At 37.2% G+C, this 17031-nt stretch overlaps 1 pseudogene; it reads right to left on the bottom strand.

Moving 5' to 3' along the window:
* Positions 1 to 936: 936 nt before the first annotated feature.
* LOC125198505 lies at positions 937 to 8588 on the bottom strand (annotated as a pseudogene).
* Between the last annotated feature and the right edge of the window lie 8443 nt (positions 8589 to 17031).

The following is a 17031-nucleotide window of genomic DNA, read 5'->3' as shown; positions in this document are numbered from 1 at the left end:
CAACCACTTTGGATGAATCACATTATAGCCAAAAGTGATACCCCATATGATCTTGTCGATAGGAATTCAGTTGTTGGAGCTTGATCGGCACAAACTTCACTGCTGAGCGGTGATTGAATGATTCATATCATTATTCGATCCGGCTATTGCAAATGAATGCATGTCTGATTCAGAGTGGGTGGTGTATTTGTTGGAGCCCGATTGGCACAAACTTCACTGATGATCGGTGATCGAATGATTCATATCATTACTCGATCCAGCTATGCCAATGAATGCACGTCAGATTCAAAGTGGGTGATATATTGGCTGGTATAGAAAAGAAATCAGTGAGAAATATATTTAAAAATGAAATGAAGATATTTGCAAAAGTGTGTATAAATAGAGGATATATATTTTTTTATTTTTTTGGTGTATTAGCAGATTTGTAGTCACCTCATGGGTGGGTTAGCTAGTCCAAGAATTTAAGACTGCTCCATACTCAGGATCGATCCCCTAACCATTTGGTTAAGAATGGACAAATCTCATGTCATTCGACCACACTCCTTGCATTTTTTTAGTAAGTAAATTACAGTGTGACTGTTGCAACTCTCAAGCCACAATGGCACCGAATACACCATTGCAATGCACCGCACTTAGGGTGGATTTCAAGGCCGTCCCTCTGTCTTGCACACTGCAATAGAGTCATGGGTTGAGCTAATATATTGTGAATGCTGTTCTGATAGCTTCTAAGCTTCGGCGGTTAACAAGGATACGTGAACCTACCTTTAAGCATTATTGGCATCAATTTTTTTTATCTTAACCTCATTAGATTTCCTATAAAATACTACGTCAAGTCAAACGCGGATTATCCAAATAAATAAGAAATACACTCCCTATTCCACATAAATACAGTCATAATTTTTCAATGACATATGAGAAGGGAACCACACAAGCACGTTCATCAAAATTTGAAAATGTCTGACCATTAAAGAAAAGACTTCTCATACAGTGTTACAAATTTTACAATCCTGACAAATGTTGAAAATGAATATGCTATTATCAACACCATAAAAAATACTAGTACTAATAATCAAAAGCAAGTCAAAATAAAGTAATTACACAAAGAAAAAGGAAAACTGATCGGCTCAATGCTCCTGTCAAATGGAAGAACCAAGTCGCCTCACCTACAACTTGAACTCCCACACAACATAGCTCCATAGCAAACATGATTGCACACACAAAAAAAAATTAATGATAAAATTGCGGAAACTAGAAAGCTTTCCAACTACCAGAGCCCCTCGATGGTGTTTGAGCTTCACGAGACGACTCTAAATGGCTCATCTGACCCGAACGGATCAGCTGTGTCATCGAATCCATGGCCATAATCTGCATCCCGTGTGCTACTACTCATGGAATCAAATCTCGTCATTGACGCTTGTGGAGGAAATGCCCCAAAATTATAATCAGAGTCTGCAGTGCTGCGGAAAGAGTCGAACCTTGTGAGGGTCTCTGGTTGAGCGAAGTATCCCTGATCAAAGTCAGCAGAATCTCTAGTGCTTCGCATGGAATCAAATCTGGAGAAGGAGTCTCGTGAACTGAAAGGGCCACTGTCTTGCATGTTGAAGGAATCAAATCTTGAGAAGCTATCAAATGAATGCTGCTCTTCTGAACCTTCACTAATTTTTTCGGAGAGCTGAAGTTGTACATTGGCGTGGTTGGCACGGAGTCTGCAAACAGACTATTCCTTGCAAACAGATTGTCCGCATGAGGAGAGCTTAAATTGTAAAGTGGAGTACTTGGAACTGAATCAAAAAAGGGCCCCCTGCTTTTGAGAAGGTACGTTGGATGGGGTGCTGGGGACTGAATCGAAAAATGAGCCCTGCTTTGGAAAACCAGTGTTGGATGGGGTGCTTGGAACTGAATCGAAAAATGGCCCCTGCCTAGGAAGAGATCCATCTGTGCCTCTGGCCCCTGTTTTGATTGGGTTTAGACCCCAGTCGTCAGGGCCAAACAACGAACCAGCTTCCTGAGTAACAATGTGAAGAGAAGGCTTAAGACGCCATAGCAAACGAACAAATTAAAGCTGGAAAAACTACTGAAACAATAACATTCTTCCAGCATACCTTTGAAGCAACAGAAACAGAATCCCATGCTGCATCCGCATCATAATGTGAATCGAAGGTACCCCAATTTTGATCATCAAAACGTTTGTCCCCAGAAAATATAGATTCAGCCCCATATTCACTGCAATTGTGTAGCAGGTTACTTCAGGATGTCTTGTACAAGAGCACGAAGTTTAATAAAAAGATCGAAAACCTTTAGTAGATGGGGTACTCAGATGTCAAAGTTGCCAGACTATTCGTGACAGGAAAATATTTTTTAATCTAAAATATGGAGAAACAAGTAGTGCCATTACCTTTGGGTGTCAAATGCATGCTGTGAACCATTCATGTTGAAGTCCTTATTCATTCGCAAATCTGGGAATTCCTTGGACGGGCTGGCAACTGCATTATTTCCTGCTGGACTGTCAGGTGGAGTTCTTGCTGTATGCTCTGAGTTGTTGGTCTCTAGCCTGTCATCCTCAGTTACTCTCTCCACAGAACTTGGCAACTCTGAGTTGTTATCAGCCTTAGAAGGTGATTTTCCAGTCGTGCTGTTGTGAAATGAAGAAACCTTTCTCTAAAGGCAGATTTTAGTTTGGGAGGAGCAATCACATTTTGCACTTCAAGAGTAAGCTCCTTGACATAGGTGAATCCTACAATAATGAGCACCACCAGAGGCAAATAAGAGCAAATTATTCGAAAACGAATTCTCTGCTCTTTCTAGGTAAAAGTAAAAGCTCTGAACCCTGATAAGTATCCAAAAATGCTTTTAACATCAATAGAATCTAGCTTCACAAAAGTACCTTCATCTTCGAACTTATCCCAATCTTCATCCCAGTCAGCTGCTGTTCCTTCAATGCCAGGTTGCCAACCTGGACATGAGCTTAGCAGTGAAATATTGATAAACAAAATATATCTTATCAAGCATGACAAACTTCATCATATCTTATTTGAATCAGTTTAATGAAGCCAATTGGTTGAGCTGCCATCTACCTTGCTTCTCTCAAGGTACAGAGTTTTTTGTGGATTAGTTAACAGAATTTAGGGTTCCAAGTATAAACTATAGCGGCAGCTTTATATTCATGATTGTGTGAGAATCCTGACCAAATCAATACTTCTTTAAACCTATAACTAGTGGAAAGTATGCAACCTAGGCATTTATCCAATTGCACTGTGAAGATGACAGTAGTTTACAGAAAAAATGTAGATTATCTTTACTAGCTTGACTCACTTATGCAAGTCAAGCATAAAAGAAAATTTACCAACCAAAAGCAAGAAACAAAACATCATCATTACAACAAAGAGAGGTCAACACTAAAATCATGTAACATAAGAAAACAGTTTAAACGATAGAGAAAACTGAAGGTGTACAGCTGCAGATTATAGATAACAAACATTAAATGCTTTCAAGTTTTAAATTCCAGCTTTTAGTACCTGATATGCACATAACTAATTGCCTGGATTTGATATAGAGACCACACATTAATTAGATTGCAGTGACAAATAACACAGCAAAGTAGTAACTTGTACTAAAACATAGTACTTTGCATAAATAGGGCTAATAAAGTGGTTTTCAATCATATAAAATTACAAGAGATGCAGATTGGCATGTAGGCATGCATATATTATGATTACCAAATGGAAGCTCAAGGAGTAAAGTTGGTTTTGCACGTAATCCGTAAGTTTTGCACTGTTCATTCAAGGTTTTCACTAGCACCTCAAGATCTGATTGGACTTGATTAGCTCGATCCTGGTGGACACTGAACCTTTTTTATTCTGAAATTTTCAACTGTCCACTAAATTTATTGGAGGTGGTACATACCTGAGCACCATCCGCATTCTCTTGGTCCAATTTATCAATTGCTCGATAAAGTTCCATTTTTTTCTCCTACATATCAAATGACCAAAATAGTATCATAGACATCTGAAAAGAATGAGAATCATAGAACTGGCAACACCATTGTTATAAATCACAGAGTAATGAAACACAATGGTCACCTGAATATCACGAAATGTGGCCTCTTCGATTGTTAATTTGGAAGCTACATCTCCAACCTGCATGTACTTCTCTTCGTATTTCTTCTTAATAACTCAGCCTGAGGAAGAACAGCTCAGACAAATGAGTCAACAAATAGCAATAAAAGTGGACATGAATGAGTCATATGCAAGAATATACCTCTCTTTGTCACCTACAACTTTTTCAGATATCTCATTCAACCTATTATCACATCGACTTTTGTACAGGACCTGAAATCAAATGGTACATGAGGGATGCAGCAGATATGTCATAAGTGCACAAGACATCAAATGGGAATTTTTTATTATTAGAATTTTTGTAATGGGAGAAAACATTGGTAATTTGAACAAAGAAATGGCATGTAAAAGCTCAAGATAACTTTTGAGAAAAAAAATTGACATGTGTATATCCAACAAAAATTTGTGCTTTATGCCTTTTCATTCTCATAAATGAACAAAGAACTCACAAGTTCTTGCATCTTAGCATGGTAGAATTGAACTTTTTATTTAGCTTCCAGAATATCCTTCTCCAGCTCAAACCACCTGTATAGAAGAGATTGCATGTCAAAAAATTAAGGGTTCCAAAGTAAAGGGGAGAAAACTGATATCAGATTCTCTGCTCTTTGGTTTGATCATATTGCCCTCAAGTTCAACTACAAGCCTAAGAGAAAGAAAATGCTCCATTGTACAAAAAAATAATGCTGGCAAAGTGAAAGATAACAGCCTATTTTGCATCAGATATTAAGGATTGAATTGTGTATGTACTTAGGTTAATTTCAGGCTTGGGGGTTTCTCATCCCCTTGTAATCCTTATTTTTATTTTAACATATTGTTTTGTTGTAAAACAAAATGTCAAATTATATTTTGCTACTCTACTAAAGTTACTTTGATAAATAGTTAAATGCGTTGAATTCTTTGGTCTAAAAATAGTGACCAATAACAAAAAACACATGATGTGTGAGAAACAGCTGCAACAACAAGCAGTTTCATGATAAAAAAAATGCTACATGACATGAGTTCAAAAAAAATGCCCAACAGCAATGAGTAATTAGACAATTCAAAATCACTGAAGAAATGTCGATAAAAATAAGGAGAAATTATATATTAGTTTGACCAGCATTAAAGCATTCTGCTTTGAACTCAGTGTCACACTTCATAAATGTTGATTTACAAGTTTTGTGTATTGTAACTAGTCAATTCAAAATCACTTAAGAAATGTCAATTAAAATAAGAAGCAAATTATATACTAGTTTGACCAGTATTAAAGCATTCTGCTTTGATCTCTAAGTGTCACTTCACAAAAGTTGATTTACAAGTTCTGTGTATTGACCGCACCATATTATTGAAGTGTGACTTCAACAAGAATAAGAGCAAGGAGAAAATAAGCATGAAAGGGATAGGTTGGGATAGAAGAGATAGTCCAGATATACATGGCACATGCATACACAATTTCAATCTATGACCTTTTTCTCAGCATCCTTTGCCTCCTCAGACTTCTTATTCAAAGCATTTTGCTCCTTTGTGGAAAGCTGGTCCAGAAGATGCTTCTCCAGCTCTGGTACTTTAGCCTTTTGTTGATTGGGCTCATCAGGATGGGGAACAGCGGCTGGACGTGGAGGCCTTCCAGGACCAGCAGAAGGTATAGCTCTTGCATTGTTAGCCCCTTGGGATTGTTGAAAACCTTACAAAGAATAGACAGATTTTCAGTCAAGTTACTAAATTTTAACATAGATGTTTTAGATGAACAGAATAAAATTCCAACCGGAAGGTGGTCTCCAAGATGTAACACCATGCACAACAGTAGGTTGACTTGGGGCGGGAAACAATGTGTCGTCTAGTATAAAAGAGTGGGGAAGTACTGTAGGAAGATGACGTCCTTCCCTGTATCGCTCCATCAAATAAAGCGCAACACTGAATTCCCTCAAGGAAAGCATATTGTCATTGTCTTCATCAGACAAGTCCCAGACCTGTTTCAAGATCTCTAATAAAACAAATACAACAATTCATATCAGGAAAACGATTAGAAACCTTCTATTCTTGCTATACTAAAAAAGAACTAGAGTAGAAGAAGGAAGAAATAATTGAGAGGATAATGAGGAATAATTAATGTCTTGACAAGAGGAGGAGCTGCAATGGTTTCATTTTTTTTTCTATTTTTTTTTTTGCAACGGTTTTATTTTTGTTTTTGGTGATTTGAATGGATTAGGATCAGATTTAGGTGAAAAGATTCAGCATTAATAATGATTTGAGTTATTTTAGAAAAAGAAGATTTGATAAGATTTGAAGGGTTCAGGGTTTCTGATTTAAATATTTTAGAGCTTACCTCGAGGTAACTTCCAACTCAAGAATAATTTGCGTGTTGTCACCAGTAATTTTCCCTTCTCTGTCAGTGTCAACTTGCACAAACACCTTGCCATACTTCTGAATATCAGACTGGGTAATTCTTGGCCAAGGACCCTTAGATGGTCCAGCTGCAGGAGGATGTTGTCCAGCTGCAGCAGCTGCAGGTGGAAACGGAGGAGGTTTATGTGCTGAAACATGCTGGCTTGCTTGCCCAACGGCTTGGAATTGCTGAGCTTGAATAGTTGGAGGTTGAGAAACACCACTTTGTTTAACTGAAGAGAGGTCTCTAGTTAACACCAAATTCCCCGTCGATGAAACAGGTCCGTTACTTGTTGGATATGCAGGTCCAGAGGAATTCTGTTGTGCTTGAGAAGATGATGCATAGAACACATCTCCGAACACCTAGTCTGACGAAAAACCATTCCCTGTTGTTGAAAGTGGTTTTGGATCGTCCTTTCTGACCTGGGTGGAGGATGAAGATTGTAGTGACCCATTGATCTCTGGCTCTTTTAGTTGAGTCATAGCTGATGCTGTTTGGCCAATGTTACCCTGAGTTGCAGAAGGAATCAAGATGTTGTTGCTTACTTGAGAAGAAATTCCATGCTGGGAGCCATCCACATTCCCACCAAGAGGATCAAACGAATTTTGGGGAGGAGATGTGGTCATCAAATCAGTCCCAAGCATACCATGGGTTGCAACAGTTGGCTTAGATTGAAATCCAGAACTAGGAGGCAAAGTCCGGGGAGGCTTTGTCACTTGGTTTGGCTGAGTTAGAAGTGCCTGCTGGCCACTTACACTGATACCTGGCATAGGATGAAGAGCCAGCCAATTGTACAGGAGATGGATTTGCCCTTGCATTTGGCTGAGGAATCAGTAGCCCAAGATTTATCTGAGGAGGAGGAATTTTGGATGCAGCTGGACCATTTAAGGCAGCCTCCACAACTTCTTTGGTCAAATCTCGCTTGCTTTGAGCAACTGTAACAAGTTTAAGAGCATTATAAAACTCTTGACGGCCCAGGAAACCAAGTCGATTTTTATCAGCAAATGTCCATATCTGCACAAAAGAATGATCATTTAGTATCCATTATACACAAACTTTCCAAAGGGCGTATTGCTGTAGTTGTAACAGATTAAGGTATTTGCATGACAGTCTGATTGTAACAACTGTTCTTGCTAAAGCAAATATAGCTCTTCCATTCGAATAAGAACAGCAAGATCACTAGAAACAAGTTTGAAAACACTCATCAACATATGGACAATTTTCGGTGACATGCATAAATCTCATTAAAGCTATTTATTGTCAAAAACATCATTGAAAATTAACACATGCACCCAAAACAAACACATTAATCAACAAACAGAAAAGGCAGAGAACCATTCAGACCTACTCCCATCCAACTTTAAAACGATGAGACTAAGACTTATGCTCTCATTCTAGATCCCACAGATGATTAAGCTTGAACAACAGAAACCAAACTGACAATGGAGTTTGACCTTCAGATCTCGCAGATCAACTGTTTCAGCTGTCTCGTACAAAGTTAAGATGGTCTAAATCCTCAAGGGAACAGCGAAGTTAAACTTCACAACTGAGTTTATGGAGCTATTTAGCAAAGATCAGCCTAAAGCGAAAACCTGCTCGGCTTTTTAAGCAACTTGGATTTTCTTACAACTCATCCAATTACTATAAGTTATAGAGATATTTACCTAAAAACTTAACCGCAAAAATGCTTTGACCTTCTAATTACTAAGCAACTAGCCGTCAATTAAGGAAAACTCAGCACCACCAGACACTCTACCCGCATCTTGAACTAAATTAGCCAGTGATAAGAGTGGAAAACCAACATATCACTTAGTAATCATCTTAAGATGGCAAGTTGGTGACTGATCGTAAAGAATAGTACAGTGGTTATAGCAACTCATCTCATCATCGAGTAACGACCAGAAGAAACTAATTTCCTACCCAGAAAATGGAACACCGACAAGGATAAAATAGATAGAAAACCAACTTGTAGAACCTGAGCGAGGACTTGTCTGGGCAAATTTGAAGCTTGGAGAAAATTAATGGCCTCACCCACTCCCATCCCGATCCACGTCAGCTATCTGGAAATACACCTCGAATTGATCCATATTCGGATTCTGTCCCGCCATTTCCCTCAATTCCAAAGACGACGCCTACGAATCCGATCGATGAATCAATGCACAGATCGAATTTAACCGCAAAGCATGCTAACGTCAGATGCACGGTGATGCAGGCAGCGGGATCTACAGATTAGGTTTTAGGTATGGGTAGTGCTTTGGTGTGGGGTGCAAAGCTGAACAGCAGAGTGCATCGACTGGAAGAATTGAATTGCGTGTGGTGAACCTCCGGTTCGGCGGCGATGGCGGCGGCGCCGTGGAAGAATCTAAAAGCGTCGGAGAAATTGTAGTGATGGGAGAATCGAGAGAGGGTAGGGGGAGATAGATTGGGGAAAATGATTGTTTCTCTCACCGAATGATAATTTCGATTTCCAGATGTTCTTTACTTTACTTTTTTATTTAATTTAATACTGTTCCTTTTAAAATTTATGAAATCAATTATCATTAATAGTAGTATAAATCACTTCTGTACACACACAATGTGCTATAATTACGATGTCAATATATTTTTATTTACGCCCTTTCTTTCTGTGATCAAATTCGCATTGGCAACTACTAGGAGCTACTTGAGATGACGGAATGGAAGAGTAGAATAACGCGATTCCTACTCTATTCATTTTTCTGCATGATAAATCGAATAAGTAAATGAATAAAATACAAAGGAAATCCAAGAACCGATATTTCATTCTTATCTTCATTTCATTTAAACCTCCATTCCATTTCACTCTTATTCCATTCCATCATATCAAGCATGGTTAGTATTTGATGGTATAGTATTAGTAATTATATAAGCTTGAATCTTTACAAGATTAACTAGGTTGTACTAATTGATTAGTGTTATTTATTTTTCATATTGTGGCGACATATAAAAACATTTTAAATCGATTTTTTTTTATTTTGTTATTTTTTAATTATCTTTTTTCATTTCATTAAGATTTATTGAAAATATATAAGAATAGATATCAAACAAAAGCAATAAATATCTTTAAATAATTATAAATTGCAAGAGACAGTGTCAATCGAATTCATAGGAATGCGATTCGGGTGAAAAGTTTTTATATAAAGACTAAAAAATGATAAAAAACGAAATAAGCTGAGGAGTTAAAATAAAGTAAAATTAAAGCAATAAAAGTAATACACACATATCACGAATGGACAAGAGCTACTCCTAACTCGATTCGATTGTTTCAACCTATTTCACTTGTCTCGCTCCTAATACAATCTAGTCAATTAATGGCCTTGTTTATTTTACACCCATTCGTAGTTGAATACCTACAAAGGATTGTATGATTAAGATAAGTTGAATATGTCTCAAAGTCTCTACTCACTAACCTTTCACCCCGCAGTGGCTTTATAGATTATGAAATAATTTCTAAAACATGTAAACAACCTTGATTCACCCTTAAATCATCTCCTAAATAGTTTAACCTAAAGTTTCTTAACTATGTCTCGCTCCTACCTCGAGTTAACATACATCGACAAAGGCTACTATTGTTAGACATGCCCAAGGTTTTCGGTCCGCGATTAACCGCGAACCGGAACCGTCACTTTTTCTTGAACCGAACGCCTGAATTGAACCGCGGGCCGTTTGGTTCCAAATTTTAAGACCGAAACCGCGCGAGCGCTGCCGTTCCGGATTGCGAACCGCGTTAACCGGCGGTTTCACTGCCGGCGTGGCGTTCAAGGCATGTGCCTTTGCAGCCGTGATTCACTTTTTCGCGGTTTATTGACTCAAAACCGGCTTAACCGCCTAAAACCGTGAAATGGCGGCTAACCGCCGAACCGCGCTTAACTGGTTTGGAGCTGAACAGGGCCGACACGATGGGATGGTTCAAGGTAGGTGGTGAGGTCGTTTTGCAGACGGTTTGTTGACCAAACCGGTTTTGGTGGTAAAACCACTGTTCCGCGGTTTTTGACCGTTTTTCAAGATTTTTTTTTATTTTTTATTTTAATTCGAAATTTGAATTCAAATTTATCCAATTCCCCAATTTTTATATATAAATACCCCCATCTATCCTCACTTACATTTACCCCACTCTGTGTTAATAAGAGTTTCTCTCTTCAATCTCTCTAATTCTCTCTTTGTCTCCCATTTCTCATTGTGCTATTTGTGCTTTCAATTATTCAAGTGCTACTCTCATTGTGCTATTTGTTATACTTGTTCTATTACTATAGTTCTATAAGTTGTCTTTCTCAATTGCCAAAAAAAAAAAAGTCCATATTTCTACTATAATTCCATTATCCATAAACTATCAAGATGTCATCCCGAGAAGGTCGTATTGATAAAGGGAAAGGAAAGTCCAAGAGGCCTAGTCGAAAATCCGTTATTGATGAGATTTCTCAAAGGAACATGGATATGTGGCAGGTTAATATTCATTATCTACTAATATTATTAATTATGAATTACATTACATTATTGTTCATAATGTTATTTGATATTTACACTACAAATATTATTTTGTAGAATCGAGAAGAGCAAGATATGGCCAATGCTATTGCTCTCTCCCACGCTCAATCCAAGGCGACGTGGATATGGTGGCGATGCTTATGTTGGTAGTGGTAGTGGTGCTCCTGGTCCCTGCCTATTCTCAACAAATTCCAACTCGTGAATCTTGATGACGATGATGATGATGACGAGGAGGAGGAGGCAAGAGGAACAACAAGAAGAAATACCCCCACCACCACCAAGGAGTCGTCAGGTCGTGGTCGTGGACACCCTCCTCAACCTCCTAAACCAACCGAAGGTCTTTAACCTCAAACATCATGGTGAAACATTTCAAGAAGGTACTAGATACTACCGATCCGGCACTTATAATGTGTATTGCAACTATTGTGAAAACGTATACATATTACGAAAGGGTGGAGGATATGGTACATTTATCCGTCACATGGAGAAAGCGATCCGGTCGAAGTTTGGTATCCTCCAACCCAAACTCAACTCAACTTTCAACATGGAGTCGGATCGGAGTGGGACGGTTCATCCCAAACATCGGTATGTGTAGCAATACTCTTTAAAATATGATCACAAAAATGCTCTTAATGTGATATCTAGATTTGCTCGTGATGAAACATCTTCCGTTCAATGCTTTTGATAACGATGCTTACGAGTCGAGTATGCGACAAGTTTATAATGCTCGCGCAAGAAAAATGAGTCGAACTTCTATGACTCGAGTTGTTGTTAGACAATGCATGGAAAAGAAGGCGCAATTAGGTACGTTTATTGTTAACTGGGTCATAAAGTTTCGATTTGCTCGATGTGTGGACTCGATTGTTTTTGCAAAAATTCATATATGGGCATCACTATGCATTTCGTTGATCATAGTTGTACTTTGAACAAACGTTTGATTGCATTTTGGGAATTTCCCACCACACACGCACAAAGCAATCGCTCAATTGATCAAAAAAAAATTTTCAATTGCTCATATTTTGAATTTGTGTGTTCAAGATGCGATTGATTTGTGGCAAAAGTATGTTGATCCTATTAGAACTCGCGTTAAGTTGATTCATAACAAAGCTTCTATTGGTAGAGCTTGAAAGAAATATTGTCATAGCAAGCAGTGCACACCAATTTTCGTTTGGATGTTTCAACTCTGGAACTCGACGACGATATGTTGGAGTCGACCTTGAACCACATTGAATATTTACGTGATTTTTTTAGAACTTGCACGTATGTTCCTTCGATTTGCTTTTGATACCCTCTTGTTGGGACCATAGCATGGATTTGTTTCGATTATTTCAAGCTTTCAAAAATGCCACTGTTGAGTTGTCCGGTGTTTATTATCCTACTTTCGTGCGTGTTTTGGAGCATTGCATGTATGTGGCAATTGGTTTTAAAACATGTGTGAAAAATACTCAATTCATAGAGTTGAAGGCTATTTTGTTTTATATGGTGGAAAAATGGTTGAAATATTTTGCACTTATTCCAAATGTGTTTTTTATTGCAAAATGCTTGGATCCAAAGTGGAAGTTGCATGGTATGCATAAAATTTTAGACATGTACTATGGTTGTTTGCACGATTTGGATTTTTCTCAACTTCGCTAAATGGGCTTGACAAGAGGAGAAGGCTTCAACTAAATCTTCCGAATGTTGAAGAAATCAAACTAAGGTTAGATAGTGCACTTCGTGCTCTCTACGCGGATATGAAATGTGGTATAACACCATTCACTGGTACGTGCTCTTCCTAGTCCTACGACATTTGATTTTGGTAGCTGGAACTATAACAATGTCATGATTGCTCCTGATGTAAGTATCATAATTGCAAGATCTATACGGTGCTACAACCAATAGGACTAGAGCTACTAGTGAGTTAGATATATATTTGGAATCGCGCTCTATTTTTCAAAATGCTGTCCTCCTACTCAACAAATTGACGTCCCTGATTGGTAGGGGACATATGACAAAGAGTTTCCGATACTCGATAATGGCTAAGGAGATTTTCACCGTTCCCACTTCCACCGTCGCCGTGGAGCAAGCTTTAGGTCGGCGGTTGTGTCCTAGACGCAAAAGGAGCAATCTCTCCGCCAAAAACATGGAAGCCACTATGTTACTTGATGATCGGGCAAAGGCGGACTTGAGAGCACAAGAGTCGGATTTCGACTTCCGGTAGAGAGTGATGGTGAAGAGTTTTCCACCGATGATGAGGTCGGAAGCGAGGGCGCCTAATAATATCAATGACGGGGCGGTGAACGAGAGCACGGCTGACCAAAAAGGTAAGCAAGGTAAGAAAACTACGTGGGCTTTGATTCTTCAATAAAATTGATACGTAAGCAACTCAACTTAAATTTGAAAAGTTTAACTTTGAAAGTTTGAGTTGAGCTCAAGCCCTTTCAATTTTTTCCTTTTCCCCCAATTTCATAGTTTTTTTTTTATTTATGTTCCGACTACACTTGTAAATTATATCACATTGTTGTATTTGTATTGACAATTGTAATATATTGTTGTCCGTTACAAACTCAAATTCAATAAAATTGATATGATTTATACCTTATTCGTCTTATTTCAATTTAAATTATCCATTGTCTTGTTCCAATTTATTGTATAAATCCAAAATTCAAGATAACATAGAAAAAAAAAAAAGAAAAACCCGCCGAACCGCGAACCGAACGGAAACCGCGATGAACCGTACGAAAACCGGTGGTTCGGAACTGAACTCGAACCGCTGGTTTTTGAACCGAAATGGAACCGTCTAAAAGCCTCGGTTTGGTTCCGTTCCAATTTTCCAAACTGGAACCGGAACCGCCGGTTTACGAACCTTGGGCATGTCTAACTATTGTATTCAAAAGTAGCTAAAGAAATGAGAAATTCATCATCTGGATAAATAAAGTTCAAAACAATTCCTCCTACAAACTAGGAGTAATCTAGAAAATTTGTTACACGTGACTTTATAAATAAAATCTCTAAATACAAATACCACGGTGGACGAATATAAAGTTGGATGAGATAAAGAGCGTCTTCAATCCTCTCTTGTTTGGATTCCTTGGGCTCTCTTGTTTGGATGTATGGATTCCTAGGATTCTCCGTCTGCTGACGAATGAAAAAAATAAAAGGAGAAAAAAAATGATGGAATGGAAGATAAGTTAGTGAGATAATGAAAACCATATATCTAATGCAAACTCAAAACTTGAATCCTAGCCACAAAATATAATAGATCAACGCTTAAGATATTTCCAGATTAAAATGTCAATAACTTCTATGAATCTATCAACGAGGGTGTATTGGACATTTTTCATACTATGATTAATCATTTAATAATAGAAAGATTGTGTAATCTCGGATCCCTCGTCTTCTCTCCTTCCACTATTCACATTTAATTAAACCATTTCAATTCCCCCTCATTCCAACTTTTGACGTTTTGGATTCTCTCAACCCTCATCGGCGATAACTGCAGCGACACCATAGTTATTCCAAGCGATAGCGCGACACGAAGGAGCAAATTGCAATGAGTTATGGGCGGAAAAACTAGGCGGAATGCGATTTAATCCTCGAGCAGTGAGTTTTCCAAGCCAAAAACCCTAGTTTTCACTAATACGTAATTTTTTATTGGCTAGTTAGTTGTTTTCCGCCAAAAAATCTAGCTGAATTCCGATTATGTGTTGATTCTTCGAAAAAAACACATGAATTTGTTGTTGAAGTGTGTTGATCCTTTGTTGATGTTGAATTTCTAATAATTCTTTGTTGATGTTGAATTGAATACTGAAATCGTGTTGATTTTTTCGTTGAAACTGTGTTGATTCTTTGTTGATTATTTTGTTCGATGTTGGGGATTTTTTGTGTTGAAATTGCGTTGATTCTTTCTTTGCTTTAATTTTTGTTGAAATTGTATTGATTCTATGTTGATGTTGATTTTTTTTAGATCTTTTGTTGCATTTTTGTATGCTGATTTTGTAACAATGGTTACAAACTCAACACAAAATCAGTAGAATATTGTTTTAATCGTTTTAATACTAGTTTAATTAAACAAACTCAACGGGCCATTGTTTTAATCACGGTTACAAAATCAACTAGACATGATATGCACAAACTCGGTAGACCATTGTTTTAATTGTGTTGATTTTTGTACATTTTGTTGGTTGATTTTGTTTCAAACTCAGCAAAAACTCAGCAAACATGATCTGCACAAACTCATCATACATGATTTTGTTTTAATCGTGTTGAATCACTTCTACGATTTTGTGCTTGTGCTAAATTTGTATTGATTGCGCGTTGATTTTGTGTTGATCTTGTGATTTCGTATTACATCTCATTCGAGTTGAGTTTAGGTGTATTCCATACAGATATTTGTGTTGATATTGTGTTGATCTTGTGAAAATGGTCATGTTGGCGGAAAGGGTAAATCTATTGATGAGGGTGGAACAAGTATGAAAAAAATCCTTCAACAGATTGTGCGCTTCAAGGCAATCAGGGGTGATCGTCCCACAAATACTACAAACCATGCGATGAAAAAACCCTTCAACAGATTGGTCATCGTAGCTAATTTAGTTGTTGAAACTATTTAGCGTAGCTTGAAGCATACTACTTTTTAAACACCGTACTTTGTTGAAAACTGAGAAAGTTCCTTTTGTTAACATTATTCTTATTTGAATAACAGTAAGAACTCATTTTCAATGATTGAAAAATAGTATTGGTGTTCTATTCAAATCAAACTGATTACGTTATTGGTCTTTATTCTTCTATAAGAACGTCGTAAAAATAGCTTGAAATATTATTGACAAATGCTTGTCGAATGTTGGTGGAAAAATTGAACATACTAAAGCAATTAAAAGATGGAAAACCTGCTTATCAAATAGTTGAAAATTTAACAAAAAAGTTAATGGAATTGCGTTGTAGAATCAACAAAAAGTGAATAGAATGCGCAACTTATCAAATAGTTGAAAATAGTGTTGAGACTCATCCTACATAGAATCAACAAAAAGTCAATAGCATTTCAACACATGTTCAACGGAAAAAAACTAACACAATCCGAATAACATCAACACAGGAAAAAACCGATGTGACACCGACAAAGAAATCAATTTAAGATTCGGCCGGATAATAAAAACCTCCGAATACGCGGCAAAAAAATTCGGTCTTCGAGAATAAAGTTTCCGCGTGGTGTTAAGATCCTTAAGAATATGTGATTATTTTCAGTTTTGGAAGGTGGGAGAGAAATTAGGAACGCATAAACCGCTAGAAAATTAAGTTACAAAATTACCCACATTGACCAATTACATACTCTTGTTGACATAGTAATTGAACGCAATATTAACCACAAATCTTTAATAATTAGTGGCTAGGATTAAAGTTTTGAGTTTGTATTAAATATATGGTTTTTATTTGATCACACCCCATGAAGGATATAATTAAATATTTGAATTATAAAATCAAGGGACCCTTTAATAAACTAGGACAAGGCTTAAATCTAATAGGATTGAATTCTTAAGTCTATCCAAGTGGAAAGAGATTGAGCCTCAAAAGGCATGTTGTATAAATCTGAATTTACGCTAAAATCTTGCTTTACGCAAATTTCATATAGTGGTCATAACTTTATCTATTGGACTCCGATTGGCGTGCAAGGTATCTACACGAAGCTCTTTCGAGGATGAAGATATCAATGTTCTTATAAGAGTATTTTGGATATCATTTTTGTAGGCCAATTATTTTTTATAGTCGACTTTCTTCTTTTGTTCACTTTGTCTTACTTTCGATAAAAACAAACTTACAAATCTAACAAAAACTTACTTTCTTCTTTTGTTCATTTTGGGTTTCCTTTGTTACTATCATCTTTTAGTAAGAGAAACAAACAAAAACAGAAAAAATTAGTCAAGAGGGTTTCTTATACCCTTAATCTCAAAATTTTTTGTTGGCTCTCTTCAAACGAACAACTCCTACGTTGTAACCTTAAATTGGAGGTTAGATAACATTATTCACAAAAGAGAAAAATGTAGTGTAAAAAAGGGTTTTCTTATACCTCGGGAG

The sequence above is a fragment of the Salvia hispanica genome, unplaced genomic scaffold, assembly GCF_023119035.1.
Source record: "Salvia hispanica cultivar TCC Black 2014 unplaced genomic scaffold, UniMelb_Shisp_WGS_1.0 HiC_scaffold_156, whole genome shotgun sequence".
Classification (NCBI taxonomy): Eukaryota; Viridiplantae; Streptophyta; class Magnoliopsida; order Lamiales; family Lamiaceae; genus Salvia; species Salvia hispanica.
The sequence above is the reverse complement of the archived record's forward strand: the minus strand, read 5'-3'. Positions and strand labels throughout refer to the sequence as shown.